At 37.2% G+C, this 16,605-nt stretch overlaps 1 protein-coding gene across 1 annotated transcript in view; it reads left to right on the forward strand.

The window, feature by feature from the left end:
- Ccdc162p overlaps nucleotides 1–16,605 on the forward strand; it is a 252,570-nt gene that overhangs the window by 892 nt on the left and 235,073 nt on the right. The window lies entirely within an intron of this gene.

The raw sequence follows: 16,605 nt of genomic DNA on the forward strand, positions 1-16,605 counted from the left end.
TTGCACTTGCCAGGTGAGCACTTATCCTACTGAGCTAGCTCCCCAGCCCTATAAAGTATTCTTAATCCATGATTAATGTATCAAAAAATCAGTAGCATTTTGACTCATAGATGGTGCAAGAAATCAGTCCAAGAGGGAAAGGCCAATTTGTCATACACAATGGCAGGTGAGCGTCGTGACCAAAATCATGGCCAAAAGTGCACCAGCTGCCATTAATGGTGCAGAGTAAATAATGAAACTCCTAACGGGGCTTCCTGGAACGCTAGCTAAAGAGTAACTACAGCCGTACTACTGAGAACGTTTAATCATACGTGAAGTTTAGATAACATGAGACAAACCTTTCTAAGGCATAATAGCATGTGGGAGGTATAAAGAAAATTTAAAAAAAAACCTTTGTAAGTGCCCTTCTACCTTTAATAAAAGTGAAGTGAGGATAAGTAAATAATGATTGTCATTCATTGGAAGATAAAGTTACTTCCTAACAAATGAACCTTGTCAGTCTCTCAGCCATTTTCTTCATATCCTATATACTTATTTCAGTGGAGCTTCTATTTGGGGTTTATATTTTATCATTTAAGAAGAATTAGAATGATTACAAAGTTAAAGCTTTAAAATTGTGTCTGGCCAGAATTCGTTTCATTATAGCTATAGCTTATATTGTTACAGAATCGTGTGGATTTATTTTCATGATAGGTTTACGGAGAGTATTCTTTTTTTTTTTCCATTTTATGTATTTGGTATAGGGTATCACTACGCAGCTTGGGTTCTTAGTGATCCTCCTGTTTTCAGCCTCCCCAGCTCTGGAATTACAGGCATGCACCCCCATGCTCAGTCTCAGTCTCTGGCTCAGTGAGCCCTGGGGGTGGGGCTGGCACAGCGTACAGGACCTGAAATCAAAGCTTGGTCCCTGTGCTTGCCAAAGCAGATGCTTAGTCTGCTGAGCTATCTGTCCAACTCTGAGAGTATTCTTATTGATACCTACCAAGTGCAAGAGCCTACCAAATGTCACAGGTAATCATTAGAATTTTAAATTAGCACTATACCGCTAAGAAAAATTGGTTTTATGTGCATATATATATATATTTCAGTATGTAACTATGTGTTAACAATTTAATCCGAAAATAATGGGAAAAGAAAATTGATCTCCAGTACTTCATATTGTGAAGCAACGTTTGACATAGAAAACTTGTTAATGACCAGTTCAATAGTCTGATTCATAAATTGGGGTGGATTAAGTTCCAGGGGAGTCAGGAACATTATGAGTTGCCCATCAAAGGGCAGATTAAAAGTTCTGTGATGTAATCAGTGCTCTATAAAACCTTAAAGATAGAGTTAGTGATCATACTGTCTAGATTTTTCAACTTTTGACTACTTATCTGCCTTTTCTTCATTTTTCATGATTTTATTCACCTTTAAGAAGCCCTCTTTTATCGCCTCCCACCACACTACCACCTCCAAAATCTGGCTTCAGTTGTCTCTTCTTACTTTCCTTATCTTTGTACTTAGCACACTGTACTGTTCCTCATCTTACCCATACACGGAAAGCTATGTCAAGGCAGATTTCTTTTTTGTCACTACCTTACCCCAAATCACCTCACACAGTGCTTGGCCCAAAGGTGCTGCTTAATGAATATTTGTTTTATAATTACATTCGTAAAATAACAATTATACTCACTGCTTTGAATTCAACCTCCCAACAGGCTAAATATCAAACTAAAGTTACCCTTACTAAAGTCACCAAACCAAAATTAAGTTGTTATCTGACCTTCCAAGGTAATTGAGAGAAATATGGTAATACACAAGTTTCCCTAGCAGGCTGGCTTCAATCAACATGGTAATGAAGTTCCTTCTCCTTCAGTACTTACCCAAAAGAAATTACCTGAAGTAATTAATGTTCACTGGTTATTTTTCTATTATTCTTTTTCTCTGTCCCCACCTTCTAGGGAAAATAACCTTAAAACGACCACCCTACTTTTTGCTCTTTATTTCTTTCTTTACCCTTTCCTGGCTTTAATGCCAACTTCCTTGCTCAGCTCATTAAAACATTTATTCTGGGGTTTTATCCCCAGCACCATCTGCTGTGCCACCTTCACCCCCCAGCACATAGAGCCGGCCACCGAGACTGGGCATGGTGGCACACTCCTGTAATCCCAGCACTGGGGAGGCTGAAAACAGGAGGGTCACTACAAGTGCTAGCTGCATAGTAAGACCTTGTACCAAATACATTTTTAAAAAAGCAAATTGAGATCTTTAAATTCATTGTAATTTTGTCTTTTGATGCATTTCATGAAACTATTAACTGTACTGTGTTCTTATCTAAGCATTGGATGGTTATTACTGTTTCAAATACTTAGTTCTAATTCATGTAACAAGCATACATGACCCAATTTTACAAGACTGCTGTTTAAGACTAGCTCATTATTACTCGTTTGAGGCCAGACGGGCCATTGTATACACAAGGCCTCTCAGAATAAATCTCTCTTTGGTAAAATGATGCTTTAGTTTTAAGAGCCAAGAGTATTTAATCTGATAGTGATATACAGATATTCCTCACTTAACCAACCTGTTTAAGGGGTGCTGTTTGGACTTAGGATGCAGGAATGCCAGCAGCAACTTAGGATGCGGGAATACCAGCAGCAGTGCCACCATGTAGTTTCTTCTGCTTCTGTATTTCCATTCTGTGCATGAAAATGCCACAGATTTCTTGGTGTATATACTATATAGTATACTGTCTACCATGTATTCTCAAAAGTGTATGCAGCTGTGTTAGAACTAAGGCTATGGGTCCAAATGTTGAACTGTTCACAAAAGTGGAATGGCAGATGAAGGAACTTTTATGATACTGTTGTGAACTTTATGAAGAAAAAAGATGAAAGAACACCATGCTACCATGCTACTAACCTTTCAACCATTTTATATGTTCCCAGTTCCTTTTTGTAAGAAGAAAGAAAAAAAAACTAGAATGCTTAATTCAGAGTTGCTTTTTGTTATCCTTTTGCTTATGCAGACAACCTCACCAGCTACTTAATGCAGCTTATCTATCTTTGAACTTCTGACCACTTATTTGTTCTGGGCTGGATATTTAGTCAGACTGTGTAGTTTTATTTGCTTCTGGATATGTATTTTTGTGAAGTATTCACAAGGGTTAAGTTAAAATGAAACCAAGGGATATCTTACTTTAAAATAAAACCAGACGACACTGATTTTTTTTTTTTTTTTTTTTTTTTTTTTTGTGGAACCAGGCCCTTGCAACTTGCCAGGGAAGCACTTATTCCACTGAGCCATCTCCCCAGCCCCTGAGATTGTTTTTTCAAAGCCTCACCTGGCCCCTACTTTTTTGTACTTCCAATTTCACTTTTATCTCCTTTCCCCAAGGGCCTTCTGTATCTCTTACTCATAATTCCAATGGTGACACTGATGAGGACGTTGAAGGGTTAAATGACTGAAGTGTTAGCATCACTGCCTTTTTGCATAGTTCTGTACCTTATGTTTGTAGATGCTTGGTGTCTTTTTATACAAGACACCTTGTTTATACAGTACCTTAATTTTTGCTGATTGCACCATAGTACAGTACTATAGTTTTGTGTTCTGTTATATAGCGCTATATCCATGAATTATGTAAATAAAAAGAATCATCAAGTTGGGGTTTCCTTTGACCATTTCTTCTGAATATTATGGCATACATGCTATATGTAATTCTTCATTTAGTAGTAAATTCGTTTAATAACCTAGTCACAGGAATGGAACTCAGTCATTAAATGAGGAATGTCTGTATTTGATTTCACCATTTGCAAAGTATTAATCTAATAATGAAATTAATCAAATTGGTTCTTAATAAATACCAAAGAGTTCTCATATGTCCTGAGTCTTAATTGACCTTGGAAGGCTAGGGCCAAAATGTTGGCTTTCCTTGTAGCCCTCCTTTTTCTCTCATTTTGGTCTGCAAACTTAAGTTGTTAACCCTCCAGAGAAGAAGTTTATTGTTATTACCACACAACCTAGGCTGTTGAGCTTAAACTCACTATCTGTCTCAATATCAAACATCTTAGGCATAACATGGAACAGGTATTTTTCATCAGGTATTGATATGTTGAACTTTTAAGTCCCTACAGAATATGATGAAAAAACATTTAAAAATTAGAATGTATTTTAAAAATAGGCATAAAGAATTATATAATTCTTATGTTTACACGTAAGTTAAAAAATCTAACCATATGCAACCTTGAAGCAGGACAGTCCCACAACATTCCTTTTCATGTCTCCTGCCTTCATTCACCACCCCTTTCTTTTTGAACAATCATCTACTCGAGAGATAGCACAGCAGCAACTGGCATGTCATGACAAGCAGCCCGTATTCAGAAGACCAGAATGACAGGCACTCCAAGCATGAATCTACTATTACAAATTGCCATCTTCAGTGCAGTTGCTTAGTTCACAGGTGTCAGTATATATAGTTAGGGTGAGAATCTTTCCAATTAAATGCTAGATTCAAAAATCTTCTGGAGATTCTCAGGATCATTTCCTTGCCCATCTTCTACATATAACTGTATGGCTTGTCACTGTCATGTTTCCTAGCTCTTCTCCTTTCTCTTAATTAGTCCTCGAGTTCTTGCTTTCCTTTTACTTGTGTTATACCTTTCTATTTATATGTCTTCTTTTGAGTGCTTATACTAGGGAAACTATACGATATTTACACATGTGTGTCTGGTTTATTTCACCTATGAGTATGTTGGCCAAGCAATGGCCGTGACTCATCCACATGGCTGACACTGACAAAAGTTCTACAATCTGAGGTACAGGATCTCAGGATAAATCCTGAGGGGATTTCACTGAGCTTATCAGACCCAAAAGCTACAACTCTTGTTGCATAGGTCCTGCATTACCTTGGTCTTAACCATCCAGCAGAAAAGTATAAAAACGAAGTATAAGAAGTAAAGCCATGGTGTTAGGTTGAGCTGTAGGGGACTCAGGTCAACAATGTCTGACATTACCAGTGAAGTGGAAGACCCAATACTATTATGGACTACTGGACTCTTTTAGAATATTTTGCTGAGTTAACACACCTCTAATATTCAAATAATGGAACTAAAAAAAAAAAAAGGATACGGAAGAATGTCCATTTTGTATCTGTGTATTCAAAATGGTTAGGATAGATATATAGTTACATTCTCTTAATGAATAGAGGGATTTGTTCTAATAGTGTTTGTAAATAGGATATCATGTCCGCATCTTGTACAGCAATTAACCACTAGGAAAAATGTATGTAGTGTGTTAATTATCGAAACTGTCCTACCAATTTGGTTTGAAACTGTCTCATTGCTATTTGTTTCTCCATAAAATTATGGGAAAAAAATAAATACCAATGAGAATGAATTTGAAAGATGTTGTAGAGAAAAGTGGATTAGCCAGTTAAAAATGGAAATACTTTTACATCATCTAATATGGCTATGTCAATCTACTGGTTAACCCAGAAGTACTTTTATGAATCTGTTTTGTATGTTTTATTGGCATACAGCCAACACATCAATCAGCACTATTATATTTATTGCTTTGTAGAATATGATTTTTAAGTAGTAGCTGACCTATATTAGAGAAATACTGCTTTTCTAACATAGGCAAATAAGAGAGTAAATATATTCAGTATGAATCACTTGACAAATGACCTCATTATTTCCACTTCTATGTCAAGCCTAAAGAAGCATAGGTCTCATATCTGGGGGAAAAATTGCTCTGCAGCTGTTTTAGATAGTATTACACTTCACAAAGATGTGAGATTTGTGGTAGAAAAACTACCACAAATCTGAAATGAGAAAAATTTTATCATTGGACAAATCTGCTTATCTAAGTATCAGCAATCAGCAGCACTATAAAAACTAAAAACCTGATAATATTAACTAGTGTAGCATTCTTTAAAAAACATATCACTGCTAATCAGCCTGATAGGATGTTTTTAAATGTGGCTAGGGCAGATAGATAACTTATCTGAAGGACAGCTTTATTAAAGTAACTAGGAGCTAAGTAGAAACATGCCTTTTTTTTATTTATAAAGTTTTATTTTTGTATATGTGCTAAATCTTAGAACTGTGGACAATCTTTATGTCAGTCTGTTGGCTTGTAAAAGGCTAAGTGTGTGATTTGGGCGGTGAAATTTCCTTTTGAGATTTCAAAATAAAAACTTGCCATTTGTGACTTTAAAATGTGGCACACCCCCCTTTACACCTATAAATTTGGAGGAAAAGTGCTACATTTCTGCAAGCACAAAATAATTGTTACGAATACAATCGGCAGCTGTGGCTTGTAAATCTTATTCAACACATTTCTTTGTTGTATCAACGAAACCATTTTTTCCTGAGTTGTGATCAGATACAGTAAAGGATGCTAGAGAGAAATAAGCAAAAGAATGATGTTCATGATAACGGGATCCTACCCACTTATATTACTAAAGTTGACTAAACAGTTAAAAGAGATCTTATTAAGATATAAGACAATTGAAAGCAAGCTAGACCTTGCAGTTAAAAATAATATACTTTTGACCTAATTTTACTTAATCTGATTAAATTTTAGAAAAGGCTCTGAAAATCCTTGCAAGTTTGTGGATTGTTTCTCATTAACTTGCCTTAAAGTTACATTTATATTGACTTATATAAGAGTATTTCTTGGAAAATCTTATTACTGAACCAGTGTAGAATGTGGATCACTTCTTGCCTGAAATACAAGATTGATGTTTACAGGGCAGTTGTCCAGACCTGAATCAAAAAATATTTCACTCTTCATCGCTGTATGTGCTATTTAAGACATAAACCATTTTAGTACACAGGAAACCGACTTAAAATTAAATTTTAAAACTCTCCTGAGAATCCAGTGGAATATTTATGATTTAACAACATAATTTCTAGCAAACAAAATTATCTTTAATACCTTAAAAATATTTTCAGAGTCAGCTAATCCTAAGTATGTAATATATGTGAAAGAATAACAATATTTTAAGTATTGAAATGTTTGAACATATGAAAAACATTATTGCCTTTATCTCAGTTACTTTTTTCTTGTTGCTGGGACAAGTACCCAGCACACAAAATGAAGGAAGGAAAGGTTTATTTAGTTCACAGTTACTGGAGGTTTTAGTCCATACTCAGGTGGCTCTAAGGCAGAGTGGCACATGACAGAGGGCAGCCTTGCATGGTGGTGGCAAACAGCAAGAGAGCAAATGGAGGAGTAGCAGCAAAAAGGGCAACAGAGAGAGAAGCTGTCTCTCTGTCTCTCTTATATTACATCCAGGCTCTCTGCCCCAGACTGGGGGAAGTACTCACACCCATAATCCGAGCAGTACTAAAACCCATAATCCCAGTGGATCATGAGTTAATCTCAAAACTCTAGAAGCTCCTGCCCCATGAGGCTTTGGGGGAACAACTGAACACAAATCAGAACAGCCTTCACATTCTCAAAACTGAGCCAAACAAAGTACTTAAATCCAGTATCAGAATTAAAAAAAATTCCTAGATTAGGAATTTTCTTTTACTTTTTTTTATTTATTTATTTATTTTTTTATGTATCTGTTATAGTCTCACTATGTAGCTCAGACTCATACTGATCCTCCTGTGTTCAGCCTCCCTACTGCTGGAATTACAGCTGTGTGCTACCATGCCTGTTCTTGGTGGCTGGCTCAGCACACCTGGGAGTGGGGCTGGTGTGGCATGTGGCTCAGTGAACTCCTCCCCTGCCTCGTCTCTGTGCTTGCTTAAGCAGGCACTTAGTCGGCTGAGCTATGTCACTGGCCCTCTCTTTTACTTTAAGCTCAAGAATAGCTGATCTTTAAATGTCTTTTTTTCAGAACCAGGGTTTGAACTCAGGCCCTTGCGCTTGCCAGGGAAGAGCTTATTCCACTGAGCTATCTCCCTGGCCACTTAAATGTCTTTTTAAATAACCTCTTTTTGATAAACTTGGAAGAATTTATGTCAATATTATATACTTGCAGTCCAGTGGTATGATTTCTTTTTTCTTTTTTTTTTTTTTTTTTTTTTCTAGGGATTGAACTCAGGCCTTTGCACTTGCCAGGGAAGCACTTATTCTACTGAGCCATCTCCCCTGCCCCAGTGATATGATTTCAATGGTGCACCTATACTAAATTTTCAGACAGGACACTTTTTTCTTTCTTCTTTTATAGACTAGCTGTCAAGTAGAAAGAGGGATATGACTTTCATAATTGGATAGGATGTGTATCAGTGATTCTCAGAGCATTTTTACATACACACCAAAGAACATAGAATTTGTCTTAAACCATTCTGCTAGAATACTATGGTTCAAACTATCATTTACTAAAATAAAAACATGAACCAATTAAAGACTAAAAGATTTAGAGGGAAAGGGGTTTTGTACAGGGAATATTTGTGAGGGAGTCCAAAGAAAGGTTTATTAAAGACATGAAAAATATTTAAAAGAAAAAAGCTGTAAAATTATCAAAGTCACCAAGTTTATTTATTTTCTTCATGGTAAAAAATGTTTTTTTTTTTCTAATCATCATATAAGAAAAATCACATTGTATTTTTAGACATTGGCTTTGCTAAAATCAGGAGTAGTATAGATATTAAGGAGTGACAGGAGAAACTCAAGGTTTCATTTCTATGGAGACTAGAACTGGACAACATCTTATTGCTGTTTTATATCAGGGCTGTATGTCAGATGGTACCCCAAAAAACCTTCATTTTCAGTGACTTACTGAAGAGACTCACAGACTAAAAAAATTTTATACATGTATACTATATAAAAAGTGGGGGGGGCAGGGAGGTAACTCATTAGAGTAAGTCCCTGCCTGGCAAGTGCAGGGTCCTGAGTCCTGGTACCACCAAAAAAAAAAGTACAGACTAAAATCAACAACTTAAAAAAAAAAAAAAAAGCATATAGGACTAAGCCTAGAAGATAGCAGGAACAAGTTTCCAATTGTCCTTTTGCAATAAAGTCATATAAAGAGAAATACATGGTGGGGCCAGGGAGATGGCTCAGTAGAATAAGCGCTTGCCTGGCAAGTGTAGGGACCTGAGTTCAATCCCCAGTTCCTCCAAAAAAAGAAAGAAAAAGGAAAGAAAGAAAAAGAAAGAGAGAGAGAGAGAGAGAGATAGCAACATTCTTAGAGTACTGTCAAAGAAAGTTTTCTTGAAGCCTATATGGATTTTATTCAGTCTCCAGCCCCTCTAGAGGTCAAACTGATACCACCTGGCCCAGGTCCCACACAGTACATTGTTATCTTGGACTATCTGGCATGATCTAAGGCCCCCAAAGTAATCAGAAACATTCCTACGAGACAAAATACTTAAAGGACTTAGAGGTTACTTTTCCAGAAGCCAAACTAGGCCAGATCTTTCTTCTGGAATGTGAAGGGTTTGCAAGATCAAGACCTGCATTCGTCCTTCCCACCAGTGGTGTTTTGTTTTCTATCAGGAATGTGACGGGTAGTGCTTATCCATCACCACCTCTGGTGAAGTTGTCAGTTTGCCTCCATATTTCCCCCAAAGCATGGATTTAACCATAAATTTGCTTAGTGATTTTCTGACTCAGCATTACAACTTTAATGATTAATTTTATTCTGTAAATGTAATAAAAGTGAAGCCTAATTCATAAAGACATTCTTGTAGGCCTGGCTTATAAAACTAGAGCCATGTGATAACTACAATTTACAAGGTAACTTTTTCTGGAGGCTTTGTGAAATCCATATTATCTTAGCTCATATACTTAAATTAGAGACAAAGAACCATTCAGTTCACCTCTGCCAAGTTGCTTGGCTAGGTTGATAATGAACTCACTCTGTATACTTCGATACAGCTTTGGCATAATAACGATTTAAAAGTTAACTTGTTAATTATTACTTGATATGAAAGAAGGCTGATTTTTATTGAGCCTATGTAAATAGCCACATGACTGAAAGTTAAAAAAAAAAAAAACTTAGTAAAGGTACTCTGCATAATATTTGACCATTTTTACCTCTGCATACTTTTCTCATATGTTTAAAGTACATAATGATTACATTTATCATGAGAAGTTGGTACCTGTCCATCCCATAGCTTCATTCCTTTTATATTTCTTTTCCCTCTTCCCTCCTGGCCACATTTTCCCCCTACCCTCTCTCCTCGTTCTATTTTTTTCTATTATCTTTTATTTTGCTCTTTATATTTTGAGTTTCTCATGTAAGAAACCATGTGATACTTAAGCTTGCATGTCTGATTTATTTCATTTAATTTTAGGGCCTCAAAGTGTGACCCTTGTCCTACAAATAGTTCATTATCCTTTTTTATAGTAGAATTATACTCCATTTTCCATAATACATTTTCTTTTCTATTTCATTTTACCCTGTCTTGTGTCCCTGTGTTCCAGTCCCGTCTCATTAGCGAATATTCAGCTGCTCTGCTCCTCTGTCCCAGGCCACACACAACATTGCCAGCAGTGTCAATAGCTTAGTCAGCTATTCTTTATCCATTTGTGTGTTGATAGACATACAGGCCACCTCCAAGTTTTACCTGTTGTGAATTGTGGTTGTGTATGTGTCACTGTAATGTGATGCTTTAACTCAGGAAGATAGCCAGCAGGGGAACAGTGGGGTCAAACTGAATTTATTTTAGTTTTTTAAGGAATCTCCACACTGATTTCTATAATGGTTATAGTAGTTTGCATTCCCACCAACAGTGCAGAAGGGTTTGTTTTTCTCACAGCCATACCTGCATTTGTTGTTTTCCTTTTCTTTTACTCATTTTTTGAGACAGAGTTTTGCTTTGTAGTCCAGGCCACTGTTGAACTCACTGTGTAGTTCAGACTGGCCTCACACTTGTGGTGATCCTCTTACCTCAGCCTCCTGAGTGCTGGGCTTACAGATGTGTACCACCACAGCCAGCTAGTTTTCCGATTTCTTGATGATAGCCATGCTTTCTGGAGTAAGATGGAATCCTAGTGTTGTTTTAATTTGCACTTCTCTAATGTCTAGAGGTTTTGATTTTTTAAATGTACTTATTGGCCATCTGTACTTCTGAGAAGTCTATTCATTTTGTTCATTATTAATTTGGACTTCTCTATCTTTTGAGTTCTTTATATATTCTAAATACTAGTCCTCTTTCCAAAGAATAGGTGACAACTTTTTGTTTTTGCATTCTATAAGTGGTTTTTTCACTCTGTTGTTTCTTTTACCATGGAAATAACACAATTTATTGTTTCTGAGGATTTTTAACTTGGTATGATCCAATTTGCTGATCATTGATGTTTTCTCTTATGCAGTTGAAACTCTGTTCAGAAAGTCCCTGTTTATGTCTTCAAGAATTTTGCCTATTTCATCTTCCAGCGGATTAAATATTTGTATGTTAATTAAAATCTAGATCTTTGATCCATTCTTATTTTAGTTTAGTACATGTTGAGATGTGGAGCTAGCTTCAATCTTCTGCATATGGATTAGCAATTTTCACAGGAGCATTTGTTAGGGAGACTATCTGCTAGCCTAAGTTTTTGGTCCTTTTCAAAGATCAGTAACTGAGTGTACTTGGGGTTATTTCTGCATCCTCTATTCTACTCCCTTGACATACATGGTTTTTTGTTTTTGTTTTACCAATACTATGTTCTGTTTATCACTGCCACTTTGTAGTATGACTTGAAGTCCAGAGTTGTAATTCCTCCTGTTTTGCTCCTATTGCCAAGGACTGCTTTTGCTATTCTAGATTATTCTGTAACCTTATAGATTGTTGTCTCTAGATCTGTAAAGAATGTTGGTATTTTCATTGGGATTGTGTGAAGTCTATCAGTTTTGTAAGTTTATCCAGATGAAAATGTCAGTAAGTATATAAAAGATTTGAACAACATGCCTAACCAACTTGATCTAATTGACTAATATAGAGCACTAGTCATAACATCAGAATACATATTCAAGAATACATGGAACCAGCCAGGTGTGTAGTTCATGACTGTAATCCCAGCACTCAGGAGACTGAGGCAGAAGGTCGTCATAAATTCAAGGCCAGCCTACATTACATAGTGCATTCAAGTGCAGCCTGAACTATATAACAAGACCCTGTCTTAAAAATAAAAAAGACACTTATCAAAATAGAACATGTTGAACTATAAAGGAAGCTCAACATATTTTTAGAAGTCAAAAATCCTAGTATATTCTCAGGCCACAATGAAATCATGCTAGAAACTAATTTTTTTTAAAGTGGCTTAAGTAAACTATGGTCAAAAGCAAAATCACAGGCCAGGGAGATAGCTCAGCAGCATAAGCGCCTGCCTTGCAAGTGCCATCCCCAGTACCACACACACAAAAAAGGAGGTGTGTTAAAAGTAAAATCACAATGGAAATTGGAAAATGTTTAAATAAAACAATGAGAATACAGTAACTTGAGTGATGCAACCAAAACAGTTTATACAAGGAAAAATTATAGTGTTAAATGTATAATATTTTGAACCAAATGGGCATGCTACTGCACACCTATGGTCCCAACACTTGGGAGGCCAAGACGGGAGGATCACTGCTGAAAGGTCAAGGCCAGTCTAAGCTACATATTTTTAGTGTCACCCTGTCTCAGAAAACAAAAACAAACAAACAAAAAAACTATGGGTCTAAACTTGAGAGCTAGAAAAAAGAAAAGTAGGGCCAGGGAGATAGTTCAGTAGAATAAGCACTTGCCTGGCAAGTGCAGAGTCCTGAGTTCAATCCCCAGTACTGCAAAAAAAAAAAAGAAAAAAAGAAAAAGAAAAGGAAAAAAAAAAAGAAGAGTAAATTAAACTCAAGATAGCAAAAGCAGTAATATATGTGATGTGATCAGAAAACAGTGTGAGAGAAAACAGATATAAATAAAGTGGAAAAAATTCAATTAAAAGTAAATATTGGTTATTTGAAAAGATGAATAAAATTGATAAATTCGTAATAAGATTGGTCAACAAAAAAGAGCAGGTACAGAAATTACGAATAGCTGGAATACAAAAGCAAATAGCACTACACAGTCTATAAGCATTAAAGAGGGTTAAAAGTAAAGAGCAAAAGGACTGGCCTGATAGCTTAGCAGACTAAAGTGCCTGCTTAGGAAGAGCCCAGTGGACTGGCTTCAATCCTCGGCGTGTGGTGCTGCCCCGCTCCTGGGGTGCACTGAGACAGTAATTGAGACTGGGCACAGTGGTGCACACCTATAATCCCAGCTCTTGGAAGGCTGAAAACAGGAGACTCACTATGAGTCGGATCTACATAGTGAGACCCTGTAGGCCCTGTGCTAAAAACATAAAAAAAAAAAAAAAAGAAAAAGAAAAGAAAAGAAAAAAGGGAAGTCCCATTTCCCTTGTAAATGTAAATACAAAAATCCTAAGCAGTTTAGTAGAAAATCTGATCTACTTTTCTATTTAAAAAAAAGACATTAATCATGAGCAAATAGAGTTTATTAAAAAATATGGGATGGATGTTTGAAAATCTATGAAATTAACCACATTAACAAATGTATGAAGATCTCATGATCAACCTGATGCAGAAAAAACATTTGACACAATTCAATATCCTTTTAAGAAAAACATCTCAAGGCTGGCCTGCCACCGTAGTGCCTTCCAAGAAGGAACCTGCCCACCATTGCAGGTGCCAAATTGCTGGCACCGAGCTGGCCCTGTACCTTGGTTCTCCTTTGTACAGGGCAGCAGAGTGACCAGCAAATGGCTGACTAGGCAGGGGATGAGGCCTACACCCTGGAGAAGGGGTAAGCCTGGAGGAGCTGGCTGCTGCCGGGAGAAATAAGATGGACTCACAGCTGGGGTATACTAAAAACAGCATGGGATTTTACCCCGAAAGTGACTTCCTCACAGCAGGATAGAGTTCAAGAAATCTAATGCAGCATCTGCCGTATTACCAGAAAGAATTTAATCAGGCACCATTTTGAGAAGAGGTTGGTTGTGTTGGACACCCATACTACAATTTTACTCCTGTACTGATGTGTTCCCCTACTACACAGACTGGGTAAGAGATAGCCACTGCAGACAGACACAGAGGGTGAGGGCCTGACTGAGATCCCCTGAGAAATTCGAACTCCAGTCAGGAAGGGCACGGGAGGCCAGGTTCAATGGGTGTGGGCTTCAGAGGTGGCTGAACTGAATGTGACAGCACTGTGTCCACCGGTCCACTTGAGCCCCTGCTGTGCTGTTTGCATCCCCCGGAGACTAGTGATCTGATTGCTTCTCTGTGAATGAACATGAATGGGACACATCTCAGCTTGGACAGTTGCCCTACTCTGGTGTTCAAGAATGGGAGGGTCACCTCCGACTCAGTCTATAAAGCAGGTGGAGAGGACTGCAACTTGCTGGACTCAAAGACTGCAGATCTCGAAAGCAAATCACTCCTCTGAAAATACATAGGATTAATTTTTCTTTCAATCCGTTTGTGTGTGTGTGTGTGTGTGTGTGTGTGTGTGCGCGTGTGTGTGTGTTTGGAGTTTTAACTCCTATTTTCTTTTTTATTATTATCTTTAATTTGTTTCCTTATTTTCTTTTTGTCCTTTAGTTTATTCTCTATTTTTCTTGTTTATCCTTTTGTTTGTTAGTTTTTTCTGTTAGTTTTAGCTAATACTTCTAATTTCTTTTTATGTCTTCATGAAACCCTTATTCCAGTGTAATTACCTTCTCAGCTTCCATCTTAATTTTTCAAATTCTACTTCCTTTCCTGCTTCCATTCTCTAACACCTCTAACTTTTATAAATCTAGAGAGAGGGGATATAGCTCAGTGGCACAAGTGCCTGCCTGGAAAGTGCAATGTCCTGAGTTTGATTTTCAGTTTTTAAAAAAAGCCTTTATTAATCTATAGATAGTTAAATGTATCTTACTATGGTTGAACACTGTTCTATTGTTAGTGGAGATAAATTTGTCTCACTTAGTAGATATTTACTGTTGGTCAATATTTGATTTGTCTTAGTATTTAAACTATAATCATACATCTTGTTTATGGTTAAGAGAGGTATGTGACTGGTTCCTAGGATTTGTCACTATCCAGTTGGCATTTGGTGCTATTATTGTTGCCGAATTTACTAGTAGAGCCAAGATGACAGTTGTTCCCATCCACTGGTTTTCTCTGTGCGCCAACATCTGGATTGCCTACAGGCCATAAACAATGTTCCAGTTCATTCCCAAAGAACTGAGTACTGTTCGGTACAGCAGCAAATAAGTTGCAACCTCCCTTCCCAAATGAACAGGGTTAGGTGGATCCTGGGATAGAAGTAAAATTAGTGATGCCCAGAGGATTTTTCTGAAAAGTAGACATTAACTAAAAATGTTGAATTTTCCACTATAATCCTATAAAGCTATTCACTATAATCAACACACAAACCTCAGCATAGAAAGAAACAAACAAAAAACAAAAACACAAGAAAACAAGACAATGAAATGCCTGCAAAAATTTCCAGTGACCCCCAAAGCCAATCCAGGGGGCGCAGAGAGGGTGAAAATGAAAATCCCCACAGTACCTGAGAGGATAACAGGAGAGAAAACAAAATAGATTGATAAGGTGCTTGATGAATTTAAAGAAGACATAAGTAAACAGGTAATGATCTTAATGAAATAAATGAATTGTGAGTCTACAGAAGACACTAATAATGATTTTTTTAAACTAGCAAAACTGCAAAAAGTGTTGTAAAACATGAATGTCCAGCATAGGAAAGAATGGGGGTCCATTAAAAAGGTTCAATTTTAAAAATCTAGGAGATTAAAAATTTGATTGAAACTGTGGACAGCAGAAGTGACCAGTGTGGGGACAGAGAGTCAGATTCAGAAGACACCACTGTGGTTGGTGATCGCTTGGTGAAGGACACCTTAGAAACAATAAGAGAACAGGAAAAAGTGAGTCCAGTGACTACTAGATGGGTGCAAAGAAAACTAGTCTGTGATTCAGTGGAGTTTAAAAAAATCAGAAGACAGTAATAAGGGGATTAAAAACCTGGCTTACAAACTGGGTGTTGTGGTGCAAGCCTGTAATCCCAGCACTCCAGAAGCTGAGGTAGGAGAATCCTTGTAAGTTGGAAACCAGCCTGGGATACAAAGTGAGCTCAAAGCAAGTCTGAACTGTATTGTGAGACCCAGTCTACAGAAGTAATAGCAGAAAACTTGCCAAACACAGAAAAATAATTAATATATAGAAAACTCAGACATATAGAACAATGACCATGATCAAAAAGGGACCACTCACAACACATTAGAGTCAAAATACCAGAAATCCAACACAAGAAGAGAATCTTTAAAGCTGTTGGAAAAAAGAAACAGCAAAGGAAAAGTCATAGAACTGCAGCACACTTTCAACACAAACCTCAAAAGCAAAGAAGACTGGAGTGAACTATTTCAAGTGCTAAAAGGCATTGTCCAACCCAGAATGATAAATCCTACCAATTTCAAATGATAAATCCTTTAAAATTGATGGTGGCCCACGGGTATAGCTCAGCAGCATAAGCACCTGCCTGGCAAGCACAAGGTCCCAAATCAATCCCTGATACCTCATGCCATGCAGGCCCAGGATTCCAGGCACTCCATGCAGGCTACTGAAACTGGGCATGGTGGCACATGCCTGTAATTCCAGCACTGGGGAAGCTGACACAGGAGGATCACTACAAGCCTGAACTGCGT

The sequence above is a fragment of the Octodon degus genome, unplaced genomic scaffold (genome assembly GCF_000260255.1).
Source record: "Octodon degus isolate 3935 unplaced genomic scaffold, OctDeg1.0 scaffold00090, whole genome shotgun sequence".
NCBI lineage: Eukaryota > Metazoa > Chordata > Mammalia > Rodentia > Octodontidae > Octodon > Octodon degus.